The sequence below is a fragment of the Heterodontus francisci genome, chromosome 9 (genome assembly GCF_036365525.1).
Source record: "Heterodontus francisci isolate sHetFra1 chromosome 9, sHetFra1.hap1, whole genome shotgun sequence".
In the NCBI taxonomy this organism is placed as follows: Eukaryota; Metazoa; Chordata; class Chondrichthyes; order Heterodontiformes; family Heterodontidae; genus Heterodontus; species Heterodontus francisci.
The window spans coordinates 13,522,921-13,537,179 of NC_090379.1; the positions used below are offsets into that span (position 1 = coordinate 13,522,921).

At 42.3% G+C, this 14,259-nt stretch overlaps 1 protein-coding gene across 1 annotated transcript in view; it reads left to right on the top strand.

Annotated features, from left to right (window-relative positions):
- Window positions 1–337: 337 nt before the first annotated feature.
- Window positions 338–14,259, top strand: part of foxn3 (forkhead box N3) — a 408,688-nt gene continuing 394,766 nt past the window's right edge. The window contains exon 1 of the mRNA XM_068038574.1: window positions 338–776. The gene's annotated coding sequence lies outside the window, so the exon portion shown is untranslated. The remainder of the gene's footprint in view (window positions 777–14,259) is intronic.

The window sequence follows — 14,259 nt, forward strand, 5'->3', positions numbered from 1 at the left end:
TGCCTTTGCTCCGTGACCTTTTGGTCAGCTATGTGGCCTGGTCCAATCTGCACCTTCTCCTTTGTTATCTCTTGCCCAACCCCCACCTCACTTGTTTATAATCTGTGACTTTTCTAATATTTGTCAGTTCCGAAGAAGGGTCACTGACCCGAAACGTTAACTCTGCTTCTCTTTCCACAGATGCTGCCAGACCTGCTGAGTGAATCCAGCATTTCTTGTTTTTGTTTCAGATTTCCAGCATCCGCAGTATTTTGCTTTTACTTCTCCGTGCAGAGTCCGCTTCGTGATGACGTACAGACGCAGTGCACGTAAATTACCGCCAAAACGCGTCGCCAAGATGGCGTCGGGCGCCGGCCGTCCCCGCCATTGGTTGCTGCTCCGCTATCGGGTGCCATTCCGGCCGGTCTGTGCCTCCCGCCGGGCTGCGGCGTCCGGAGGCCGGTTTGAAGCCGATGGGCGGCGAAAAAGCACGGGGTTTACTTCAGGAAATTGTCGTCCGCACCGAGATGTGGGGGTCTGGCCAGCGGGGGAGACTTTTCGGCGGCCTGTGCTGTCCATTCAGGGGCTCGAGTGCGGCCTGCGGCGGAGGGAGGTGAATCTCGCCGGCTCGTCTCCTTGGCGACGGCCTGGAATATCGTGGCGTTATTGAGCGATTTTTTTTTTCCTCCTCACTTTTTTTTATAAACACTTTTTATTGCGAGGGTTGGGGGGAACTCGAGTCCTGCAAAAAAAACCCTTGCTGACGAACACACAGCCATCTTTGCATGACATGAAGTGTAAGTACACAAAAAACCAGCTGTATCATTATATATTACATCGCTGCTGCACTGTAAAACATTGTTTCCTATATATTAGCATTTATTTCTCCTTCACCGTCCCCTCCCTAACTAACTAAGTAAAGTTGTAAACCCAGAATGGACTGAGCAGGATTTGACTATTGTCACTTTTTGTTAATTTTTATTTTGTCCTGTTTTTGAGTCTATCCCAAACCCTCCCTCTGACTCTTGTTTATATATAAGGTACTTAACGTGGTTTTGTCCTTGAGACGCAATCCAGTTTCTCCCCTCCCTCCCTGTTGCTGTTTGTTTATTTTAAATCTTGATATTTTATTGCAGCCTGAGTTTGGTTTAAACGCACAAAGTGTCGCAGGGTGGCATTTCTGAAATTGTAAAAGCGTTTGCTGGAGTTGGGATTATTCATTGCTGTAGTTAGAAGCGGCTTTAAACATTTGCACAGCGAACCAAATGTAAATGCAACTCTTTTCTCCCCCCCCCCTTGTACTTTCCAAGTTTTATAGTCTTATAAAGGCTGCCAGGTTTAAATATTTAGTTCAAAAGGGATCACTGTTTTTACACTTTCCGAGTAGCATAGTGTTGTGTGTTTGTTTTCCTCTCCTGGATAATTCCTCTCTACATGTAGTCACAATTCATCCTTTAGAAGTTTTCCCCCCTTTCTCTACAACTCTTTCTTTGGCTGTTCGCCCTTCCCCTCATTATTTTGAGTTGTTTATTCTAGTATTATGCAATTGTAGTATATTGTCACACTTTCAGCATCCTAATCCGGAGTGGCGTTTTGTTGAATACAGTACAGTAGTCAACACTGCAGTGTCCTCGATCGTTGATCTAAATGGCACGATATTGGTTTTACCCGTGTTATTCGGAGCAAATCTCCGATCCTTTGATTCTCAGACGAAAGGTCGTTGTGGGTGTTATTTGCAAACCCCGTCTGAAGTGTATAGTAAATGCTCCTGTTTTTAACACCCCACTTATTTTGTGTCCCCGGATTTTGTTTGGTTGCTGATCTAAAATAAGATGCAACTTGGGGAAAGGAAAAATAACTGTTCCATGTTTTTATTTTGCACGGAGAAGTGCAAATGTCACGGCTAGTCCCACGGGAGCCTGTTTTGGCTACACTGGGGTGGTTTTTCGTAGGTAAATTCGTAATTTCAGCAGAGACTACTTCATCCAAGGTGACTAGGCAAAGACATGGATCTGCCACTTGACCTTTTTGACAGTTAGGTGGTCGAATGAAAAGACGTACCAGCAATTAACCCAGATTATAAAGTTCACGCACAGCTCCATGATTTACACAATCCCGTTTGAACCAATGCAGAGCGGCGCCTTTCAGTCTCGCAGAGCTGCAGATATTGCCTATACAGAAAAGCAAAACTGGATGAACAACGTCGATGCATTTACTGTCGTCCGTCGAAAGTAACGCTTTGTGTTAGTTATATAGACTGCCAATGCTTTAATAGCTTCGTACCCTTCCAAAAATAGAAGGCAAGGGATTGTGGGCAGGAGTCTTGTGATTTCTTTCTGTATAATGTAAACCAGATGCTGTGTGTTGAGGAATTGCCACGCAGACCAAACTGTGTACAATTAAATCACTTGCGCCCACTTCGTCGGCACGGGATCTGATTACTGACTGTGTCGACCTTACGTTGGGTGCTTGATTTGAAACGAGCCGAGAACGGATTTTGATGGCTGTTTATATAAGCGTTAAGTCGGACAACACAAAGCCAGATTCAGCATTTCTGTCATGGCTTGCAAACCAGTATATTTGGAAACTGGTCTGTTGGGTGTATGTGTTTGCAGTAAATTTTAAGGCGTGTTCCTACAAGTAATTGCACGATAAGCCGTGTTTTTTGTTGTACTGTTTAATGTATACAAAAGTACATTCCAATATCTTTTCAACATAATGGGTCTCAAACCTTCTTAAAGTAACAATATATGTTGACAAATGACAGCCATGTGTACTTCAGACCAATTGCATGCAAGGAATTCAAAATCAACCCACCCTTTATGTACCAGGACTGCACTTGTAGTAACCCGGTAGTCGAGTGTCTCCAATATTTGAAGATAAATTTTTATCTCGGCGAAATAATTGTACTACACAACTTTTTTGCAGTGTTATTTAAAAAAATTTGATAAAATATAAACTTACTAAGAAAATAGACAAATTACATCGATAATTACATTTTACCAATGAGATGTATTGAAATTATTTAACATTTTAAATATTGTATTGTGTTTAGGGCTCAAGATGAATTATCTTTAAAATTTTATATTATATAAATTGAGATTACATTAAGAATGATACAGTTTGGAAAAAATATTTTGTGGTGATGAGAATAGAAAATTCCTTTTCAACAAAATTGGATAAATGAAAGGTCACTGACCTGAAATGTTGACTTTACTTCTCTCTCCACAGATGCTACCAGACCTGCTGAGTATTTCCAGCACTTTGTTTTGATCATGTTACCCACGTAAAGATAATTGGCTCCTTTTAAATCTACGTACTGGATGGTAAAATAATGGCATTTTATTCTCATTAAGTGTTTTAAACTGATCAAATAAAAGTGCATTAAGTGCTATTAAGCTCCAAAGGATTGAGTGACTACTTCACATGGAGGGATTAGTTCTTCCACCTACTTATCCTTAATGTAACTTGCTCCAAATGACACACAGACTCTGACCTCTTGAATTTAAGATTATTTGCGTACAAGTTGTAATGAAAAGAGACAATAAAAGAGTAGTGATCTCTATTAGTTACTTGAATTGACACCGTAATTGGGCAATACTGAGCAGCAAGGGGTAGATTCAATGAGGAGTTCATCGTACTAGTGGTTTTACACTCTTAACTTGGCCAAGTTAAATCATTGGCATAGTTTTTTTTTCAAAGTCTGTTTAAATCCATTTGGCTTGCTTGAGATGTTTTGAGGAACATTAAATAAATGCAAGTTTTTACTGTATCTAGCTCAAATAATCAATTGACTGTGCCAATCTATTCCTTATCATGCTACAAACTTCAAATTATATCACAGTTTAAATTTCTCCAGTGAAAGAAGCTCCAGTCTTTGATCCAATGGTTGAGTTCTAAGATTAGATTTCATTCTGTGCCCTCCTCTGCACCTTCTCTGTAAAGGGACCAAAACTGAGCACACTGTATTCTAGATGCAGCTCTAAATATCACATTTCTCGTTTTATACTGAATTCTCCCAGCTGTGCACTTTTAACACTTACTTTCCCTTTTGGGCTTGCAACCACAGGTTTTGGACCTTCAGATTTTGACATCTGTGACACTCCACGACCACCTCGCTCCATAGCCACAAGCAGGTTACCTTGTTTGATGTACATATGCCTGAAATTACCCAGGTCCAAATGCATCACCCTTCATTTATCCACATTGAAGGACATCTGCCATACACTACTAGCCCATTCCCAGTATCTGTACATCAGCTTGTACCCTATTTATTGCATTGCTTTCAAGCCTAGACACACTGTTGACAAGCTATCATCATGCAAGTTATTATAGCTGAGCCTCATCAGTACTGGATTTTCATTTTTATGTGTTTGAGTACGAATCACTGGAGTGGGAACCCTGTTTGATTTGTATTTTGCTACCCTTCCCTGCCACCAGTCAAGGTTTGTGGAACAACTGATATCGGCAAGCTTCGTGCAGACTATGGCTCAGATATGGAATGATCTTACAAAAATAAAATACTGTAGATGCTGGAAATCAAATAAAAACAAGAAATGCTGGAAATGCTCAGCAGGTTTAGCAGCATCTGTGGAATAATCTTAGTTTGTATTGCTGAGAACTGCACAAAGCAGTGTATTTATTTAGTGTCACCTGCAGAAGGCTTTAAATGTCAACTTGCGCAGAATCATGGAATGTTTACAACAGAGGAGGCCATTCAGCCCATTGTGTCTGCGAGTGCATCTCAGCTAGTCTCACTTCTCTGTCCTTTCCCTGTAGCCTGTAAATCTTTTCTCTTCAGATATTTATCCAATTCTATTTTGAAATCAACGATTGAATCCAGCCACCACATTCTAAGGCAGTGCATTCCAGATCCTAACCACTCACTGTTTTAAAAAAAAAATATTTTTGCTATGTCGCCTCTGGTTCTTTTGCCAATTACTTTAAATTGACCCTTTGGTGCTCAACCCTTCCACCAATGGGACATCTACTCTGTCCAGACCCCCTCATGATATTGAACACCTCTATAAAATCTCTTAATTTTTTCTCTAGGGAGAATAGCCCTAGCTTTTCCAATCTGTCGTCGTAACTGAAGTCCCTCATCCTCGGCACCATACTCTTAAATCTTATCTGTACCCTCTCCAATACCTTCACATCCTAAAGTGTTGTGCCTAGAATTGGACATAGTACTCCAGTTGAGGCCAAACCAGTGTTTCTGAGGAGGTGGTGGAGGCAGGAACAGTAGCAACATTTAAGAGGCATCTGGACAGGTACTTGAATGAGCAAAGCATAGAGGGATATGGAATTAATGCAGGCAGGTGGGATTAGTATAGATAGGCATTATGGTCGGCATGACGCGGTGGGCCGTAGGGCTTGTTTCTATGCTGTATGACTATGACTCTATAAACTTCTTGCTTTTGTACTCTCTGCCTCTGTTTATAAAGCCCAGTATCCCGTATGCCTCATCAACCACGTTCTGCCACCTTCAGTGATTTGTGTTCTTATAGCCCCAGGTCTGTCTGCTCCTGCACCCCCTTTAGAATTGTACCCTTTATTTTATATTGCCTTTCCTCATTTTTCCTACCAAAATGAATCACTTCACTCTTCTCTGCCTTAAATTTCATCTGTCATGTGTCTGCCCGTTCCACCAGCTCATCTATGTCCTGTTGAATTCTAGCATTCTAGACTTCCTGAGTCAGAAAGTTACAGGTTCGAGACTCCTCCAGGATTTGAGCACATAATCCAGGCTGATACTTTAGTATGCTTGTATGTAGTGCAGTACTGAGGGTGTTCTGCACTGCCTGACGTTGTGTCTTTTGGATGAAACGTTAAAATAAATCCCTACCTACTGTTCAAGTAGATGTCAAAGATCCTGGAGCACCTTTTTGAAGAACAGCAGGAAGTTTTTCTGGTGTCTTGGCTAGCATTTATCCCCAAACAACAGCAAAGCAAATTAACTGGTCATTCACTTTAATGCTGTTTGTGGGGACTTGATACTGTGCAAATTAGTTGCTGTGTTTGGCTACATTAACAACAGTGACAAAATTTCAAATGTAGCTCATTAGATGTGAACTACTTTGCGATGCTCTCAGGATGTGAAAGGTTCATTACGAATGTAAGTTTGTTCTTTTTTATATATGACTAGAGCGCAAACTTGTTGGATACTATTTAGAAAAGAGGATAAATTCAATAAGCTGAAATTCTATTCCATGTTGCTGAAAAGTTTTGTAAGGTAAATACACAGTATGAATGTTAAATGATGGAGAAATAACCCATTGGTGGCTCTTTCTTCACATGACTGGTACAAAAGCAATTTCCAGTCTCGCTTTTTAAAAGCTGAGTGGCCCAAAATTTGAATCCACCAACTATAGCTTAAAGTACTGATGTTTCTCTGCGTACCTTCCTTAATTCTTCTCTAAGTTTTTTGTTTTGACTGGGTGGATGGATAAGCAAATGAGCATCTCTGAGACTTGTTCAGTCAACCATGTCAGTTTATGGTTTGCCTGCTGCGGGCAAGGAAGTCTTCTAAACATAGGGTTTCTATTTTCCCTTCAAGGTAATGCCCTGTACTTTGTGCTTGGGTAAGGAAACATATTACATGGTTGATGGATTTGAATATTGGGTAACTAGAACAAAGAACAGTACAGCGCAGGAACAGGCCATTCAGCCCTCCAAGCCTGCGCCGATCTTGATGCCTGCCGAAACTAAAACCTTCTGCACTTCCGGGGACCGTATCCCTCTACTCCCATCCTATTCATGTATTTGTCAAGATGCCTCTTAAACGTCGCTATCGTACCTGCTTCCACCACCTCCCCCGGCAACAAGTTCCAGGCACTCACCACTCTCTGTGTAAAGAACTTGCCTCGCACATCCCCTCTAAACTTTGCCCCTCTCATCTTAAGCCTATGTCCCCTAGTAACTGACTCTTCCACCCTAGGGAAAAGCTTCTGACTATCCACTCTGTCCATGCCGTTCATAACTTTGTAAACCTCTATCATGTCACCCCTCCACCTCCGTCGTTCCAGTGAAAACAATCCGAGTTTATCCAACCTCTCCTCATAGCTAATGCCTTCCAGACCAGACAACATCCTGGTAAACCTCTTCTGTACCCTCTCCAAAGCCTCCAGGTCCTTCTGGTAGTGTGGCGACCAGAATTGCACGCAATATTCTAAGCGTGGCCTAACTAAAGTTCTGTACAGGGATGTGAGGCTCTAACCTGGGGTTTTGAAGTGCAATTCAGTATGAAAGTAACTCTTTTGTTCCAGTATTTGAGGGATGTGTGGAATAGAAATGCTGAAATCTAACCAAATACCAAAATTCTTACATACTGTGTGTCCTGATGGATCATTTTAGAGCATGTATGTGGTACTACTTGGGACGTGCATTAGATGCAGGAGAGGAATTAATGAGCCAGGGAAGTGTGATTTTTAAGGAAACTTTGAAAGAAATGCTGTATGATTAGTATTTTCTAGTGCACAGGTTAAAACTGGGGAGAGAATTCCCAAGTTGGCTATGGCATAGCTGCCAATGGTGGGGTAAAATGTAGATGGTTGGGGGGTGGGGCATGTACTAAAGGCCAGAGTCAAAACAATGAAGAGTTTGGGGTTGGATGTGTTATTAGGCTGGTAAAGATTGCAGAGTTAAAGTGGAGTGAGGCTGTGGAGAGATCTAAGCACAGTAAATAAATTTTAAATTTGAGGTATTGGGGGACTAGGAGGCCATGTAGATTGTTGAGTGGGATGTCATGTGTGATAAGATACAGGTAGCAGGGTTTTGGATGAGATGAAGTTTATGGAGGTTGGATGATGGGATGTGGTCCAGGAAAGCATTGAAATTTGAGTCCAGAAGACAGAAAGTCATGATATTTGGGTTTAACAGCAAATGGACACTGGTATCCTCTCCCCTTTTAGTTGTTGACTCACCCTGAACTGTCCATCTACTCCCCATCAAACTTGATAGACTGAAGCCTTAATGGTGAGGGGCCAGAACCCATTGTTCTTTGCCTGTTTCTACCTCACCTCCTGCTTTTTACTTTCTTGTCCTGTCCATTTACCTTGATTTGACTTCTGTTTCCTTTTTTTAAAAAAAAATCAAATTAGGCTGAGTAAAGTCCTCCTTTCTAATGTCAGCAATTAGAATGTTTACATTTTCTAACTTACAACAAAACACATAAGACAGTTCAATACTTCCTATTTGCTTGCAAGTTTACTTTAAAGTAAACATTAGGATTGTGGTGACGGTGTTTAATATGCTTTTCAAGTTGATAGAACATCATCATGCGTACAGTAGTGGTTATGCTACTAAACTAGCAATCCACAGGCTTTGACTAAAAATCCTACCATGACAGTTTGAGGATGTGAGCTTTTAATTTCCAGATTTTTATTTTTAAAAAAACAATCAATAGAAGTGAACATGAAAGTGCCAAACAGGGAATCTAGATAAATGAGGGAGAAAGAATTATGCTAATAGGGTTGGACAAAGAGGGGTGGGAGAGTACTTCTATGGAGCATAAGCACAGGCATGAATAGCCTGTTTCTGTACTGTAGATTCGGTCATTCTTCATGCAATTGTCTTAATTTAAAAAAAAAAACACCCATTTGGTTCAGCAAACGTCTTTCAGGGGAGACAAGTTGCTGACCTTCCCCCTCTATCCTATAAGTGACTGGAGTTCCAAACCAGCATGGTTGACTCTTAACTTCCCTAGCAAGACAACAACATATATTTATAGAACTAATGTAATAAAAGGTCCCAAGGCACTTCACAGGAGCATTACAAACCAAAATATGACACCAAGCCATATAAGGAGATATTGGGTCAGATGACAATAAGCTTGGTCAAAGAGGTAAGTTGTAAGGAGTGTCTTAGAGTAGGTAGAGAAGCGGAGAGGTTTTGGGAATGTATTCCAGAGCTTAGGGCTGTGGCAATTCAGCACGGCCATCAATGATGAAACGATTAAAACCGGGGATGCTTGAGGCCAGAGTTAAAGGAGCGCAGATATCTCTGAGGTTGTATGCTGGCGGAGATTACAGAGATTGGTGGGGGGCGGGGAGCAAGGCCATGGAGATATATTAAAACAAGGATGTGAATTTTAAAATCAAGATGTTGCTTGACGGAAGCCAATGTAGGCCAGTGAGTGCAGGGGTGATAGGTGAACGGGACTTGCTGCTAGCTAAGACATGAGCAGCAGTGTTTTGGATGACCAAGCTCACATAGGGTATAATGTGGAATACCAGCCAGGAGTGCATTGGAATGGTCAAGTCTAGAGGTGACGAAGGCAGGAATGATGTTTCAGCAGCAGATGAGGTAAGTTGGGTGATGTTACGGAGGTGGAAATAGGCAGTTTTAGTGATGGCACAGATATGAGGTTGGAAGCTCATCTTGGGGATCAAATGTGACACCAAGGTTTCGAACAGACTGGTTTAATCTCCGACTGTTGCCAGCAAGGGGGATGGAGTCGGGGCTAGGGAACAGTGTTTGGAGGGGGGACCGAAAACAATGGCTTCAGTCTTCCCAATATCTAATTGGAAGAAATTTCTGCTTATCCAGTACGGATGTCGGACAAGCCGTCTGATAACTTAGCAACAGTGGAAGAGTTGAGAAAGGAGGTAGAACTAGGTGTCATTAGCGTACCTGTGAAAACTAACGTTATGCTGTCGGATGATGTTGCTAAGGGACAGCATGTAGATGAAAAATATGAGGGGGCCAAGCATAGATCTTTGGACACCAGAGGTGGTGGTGTGGTAGCAGGATGAGAACTATTGAAAGTGATTCTTTGACTACAGTTAGATAAGAATGGAACCAGGTGAGAGCAGTCCCACCCAGCTGGGTGACTGGAGAGGAGTTGGAGGAGGATGTGTGATTAACTGTGTCTAAAGCCTACTGACCGGTTGGAAAAGATGAGGGAAAGTTTACTTTTGTCACAGGCTGTCATTTGGGACTTTGATGTGAGCTATTTTGGTACCGTGGCAGGGGCGGAATCCTGATTGGAGGGATTCAAACATGGAGCTCGGGGAAAGATGTGACTAGATTTGAAAAGCAACAACACATTCAAGGACTTTGGCGAGGAAAGGGAGTTTGGAGATGGGGCAGTAGTTTGCAAGGATGGTGGGGTCAAGGGTTGAATTTTTGTGAGGAAAGGGATGGTGAAGGCAGATATATAGCAGAAAGGGACAATGCCTCATATGGGGACCAGGAAGGGAAGTTGGGTAGTCAGGTGGTGGGAGTATGATCGAGAGAGCAGGAGGTGTGTCTCATGGATGAAATGAGCTCAGAGCATGAAGGAAGATAGAAGAGAAACTTGAGAAAGATGAGTGTTCAGGGCTAGGACAGAAGGTGTGTTTTAGGAAGCCAGGTGGGTTAGTGGAAGGGAGGGACGTGGCAGAGGCAGCTAATCAGATCTTGATCTCCGTGGTAAAGAAGTCCATGAGCTCCTTGCACTTATTGTTGGAGGGGACAGAGGAGTGGCGTTTAAGAGGATGGTTTGCAGTGGAGAAAAGAAGCTGGGGGTTATCTTTGCATTCCAGGATGATCTTGTGGTTGTAATTGTGCTGGAAACTGATTTGGGATTTATCAGGACCAGTGTGCTTAATGGGAGGGATTCTTAATCCTTTTGGATACATGTGCTCATTCTGAAAGTACGAGTTTTCCAATTTACAGTGCATTCAAAACCTATTTTCTTTACCTTTCTAATACTGAACCTCAAACTGTAGGTTATACAGTAGGATTAGAGTGAATGGTAAGTTTTTTTTTCCCATGTATAATATTTGGAACTAAGAATAGTATGCTTTCATCTCATTTGGGCTGGCTTAAAAGTGGAACCTTAAAATTGGCAAGAGTGCTATAAAATACAGCCCCACCTTGACCCTAACCTGTAATTAATTTCAAAAGTAATGGTTTGCTCTTTGCAGTCCATAACTTGTTGTGAAAGTACATAGAGGTTTTATTACATTGCAGTACCTAATTGTATTATGGACAATTATGCGTGACTAGTAGAACTGAATGATAAGGTAGTTGAAATCAGGATGTGTTTACATTTTGAGCAATTAATGTGTATCTTCAAGGAGCTGTCTGCTTTGATAGTGTGCTTGAATATTTGTCCTGTGAATTGTTGCAAAAGATGACTTTAAAGGCTATGTATCAATGTTGATTAAAATGTCTACCGTGTTGTGATTTTTTTTTTATGTAGGGAAAATAGGAGTTGCATAAAGTGCTGTGCATACTTGTTATGATTAGTCAATAGAGTATTGAACAGATAATTCAAATAAATTAGCAAGTAGTGTAAACCAAGATTAATTTCTGTAAAGATTTCAAGAATGGAATAACACCAACAGGAAGATCTGCTAACTATTGAAATAATGTTTTGAGTAAATTCTGACTATTTGGAAACATCAGTAATCTGCGGTCAAGGGTGCAGTGAATGTCCAAGTTAACTTTTTAAATTGAGAAACCTGAGGGAAAAGGCAAGGCTCATAGTGCAGAATGGTACAAGGTTGGAAATAGGAGAGAAGATGAAGTAAAATAGTGGTTAAAATTAAAGGAAATCTGAATTCTACCAAACACATTTGCTTGACAGTGGATGTTTAGATGCTCCTAATTAACTATGAAATGGCTCTTTCATACATCGAGAGAAAGTTATCAACACAAACTCAAGGAAAGCTGTTCTCACTAAAAGTCTGGTGTTTTGCCACTACATACCCAGCAAATCTGGCATCCAAAGTTTTATGTGCCAAACTTCAAGTCCTGCAGTTGGCAAAAATAATCCTCATGAGGTTGTGCATCCTCGTAACTGCAGCGTAGATTACATAAAGGGACTAAGTGTGAAATTTACACAATCCTTTGGATTGAATAACTGTGGATACAGTTTTTAATGTTTTTGCATGCAAATTATTCCTCCTCTCCCCTCCAGTTTCTGCTGTTTATGTGGGCTCATACTGTTGCTGCTCAGCGTAGCCTGCTCCTAGACTGTTTTGTTAATGCTGTCTTTGGCTGATTACTAAGTTGTGAGACAATCCGTTCCAACCGACCCCCAAAGGAACCTCCTAGGGAAATGCTGCAATTTTTGCTCGGTCATCTTTTTCAGTGCTGCTCAGATCAGGAATTGGGCGGGGGGTGGTGGGGCGCAAACCAGCATTTGCTGCTTACTAATTCAGATGGTTCCTTTCATTGTTTTCACTTGGCTCAAAATAGTTAGAACATTCGGTTTCAAAGTTATGATGTTTTTGAAGCTCTTTAACTCTGTGGCTGTGATTTGATCCCATTTCACTTCAGAATATGGAATTCCCAGTCTTCTACCCCAAGGCATGATAGTAATTGCAAGGGCAGAAACAACCTTTATCTGCCCTAAGGCCATGTAGAATTGCTTGTCACCTGGAATGTATCATTCTTGTGTCAATACTTTCTGATTCTGACTGTGGTGCTTTGCTGTGTAGGAGATTCTGGGTTTGCAAGTTAAGTTATGTGGGTTTAATGAATTCAGAAGATTGAGACATAATCTCGGCTACACATGTTTTTAAATTAACAACACGTCAGCTGCGGGATATTTCTGGAGAGTGGATCCTGAGTGTGCTTGATGCCCACCAGCACACTTAAGTTGGATACAGAGTAAATCTTTAAAGTTCACCCCACAGCGCAACTCAATTTCAACCTCAGGAAAGCTCCCTTTAAACTGCTATATAAAAAAAAACTCTGTCCCACACCTGACTACCCTGAGTTTTTCTTTATGCATTTGTGGAATGTGAGTGTCGCTGGCTGGACCAGCATTTATTGTCCATCCCTAATTTCCCTTGAGAAGGTGGTGGTGAGCTGCCTTCTTGAATCCTGTGGTGTAGGTACACTAACAGTGCTGTTAGGACGGGAGTTTCAGGATTTTGACCTAGTGTCAGTGAAGGAACAGAGATAGAGTTCCAAGTCGGGATGGTGTATTGCATGGAGGGAAACTTGCAGGTGGTGCCGGTCCCATGTATCTGCTGCCCTTGTCTTTCTAGGTGGTAGAGGTCGCAGGTTTGGAAGGTGCTGTCGAAGGAGCCTTGGTGAGTTGTTGCAGTGCATCTAGTACATAGTACACACTGCTGCCACTGTGCGTTGTTGGTAGAGAGAGTGAATGTCGAAGGTGGTGGATGGGGTCCCAATCAAGCGGGCTGCTTTGTGCTGGATGGTGTTGAGCTTCTTGAATGTTGGCGCTGAACCTATCCAGGCAAGTGGAGAGTATTCCATCACACTCCTGACTCGTGCCTTGTTGATGGTGGACAGGCATTGGGGAGACAGGAGGTGAGTTATTCGCCACAGAATTCCCAGCCTCTGACCTGTTCTTGTAGCCACAGCATTTATATGGCTATGACTTGAGACTTGTGTGGCGTGAATGTTACTTGCCACTTATCAGCCCAAGTCTGGATGTTGTCCAGGTCTTGCTGCATGTGGACATGGGGTGCTTCAGTATCTGAGGAGTCATGAATGGTGCTGAACATTGTGCAGTCATCAGCGAACATCCCTGCATCTGATCTTATGATGGAGGGAAGGTCATCGAAGCAGCTGAAGATGGTTGGGCCTATAACACTGCCCTGAGGAACTCTTGCAGTGATGTCCTGGGACTGAGATGATTGACTAACAGCACAATCATCTTCCTTCTTTGCTAGGTATGACTCCAACCAGCTGAGAGTTTTCCCCCTGATTCCCATTGACTCCAGTTTTGCTAGGGCTCCTTGATGCCATACTTGATCAGATGCTGCCTTGATGTCAAGGGCATTCACTCTCACCTCACCTCTTGAGTTCAGCTGTTTTTGTACCAAGTCTGTAATGAGGTCAGGAGCTGAGTGGCCCTGGTGGAATGCAAACTGAGCGTCACTGAGCAGGTTTTGCTGAATAAGTGCCGCTTGATAGCACTGTCAACGACCCCTTCCATCACCTTGCTGATCGGGAGTAGACTGATGGAGTGGTAATTGGTCGGGTTGGATTTGACCTGTTTTTTGTGTACAGGACATACCTGGGCAATTTTCCCCATTGCCAGGTAGATGCCAGTGTTGTAGCTGCACTGGAACAGCTTGGCTAGGGGCCTGGCTAGCTCTGGAGCCCAAGTCTTCAGTACTGTTGCCTGAATGTTGTCAGGGCCTATATCCTTTTGCAGTATCCAGTGCCTTCAGCTGTTTCTTGACCTCCTGTGAAGTGAATAAGATTGGCTGAAGACTGGCATCTGTGATGCTTGGGACCTCGGGAGGAGGCCAAGATTGATCATCCACTTGGCACCTCTGGCTGAAGATTGTTGCAAATGCTTCAGCCTTATCTTTT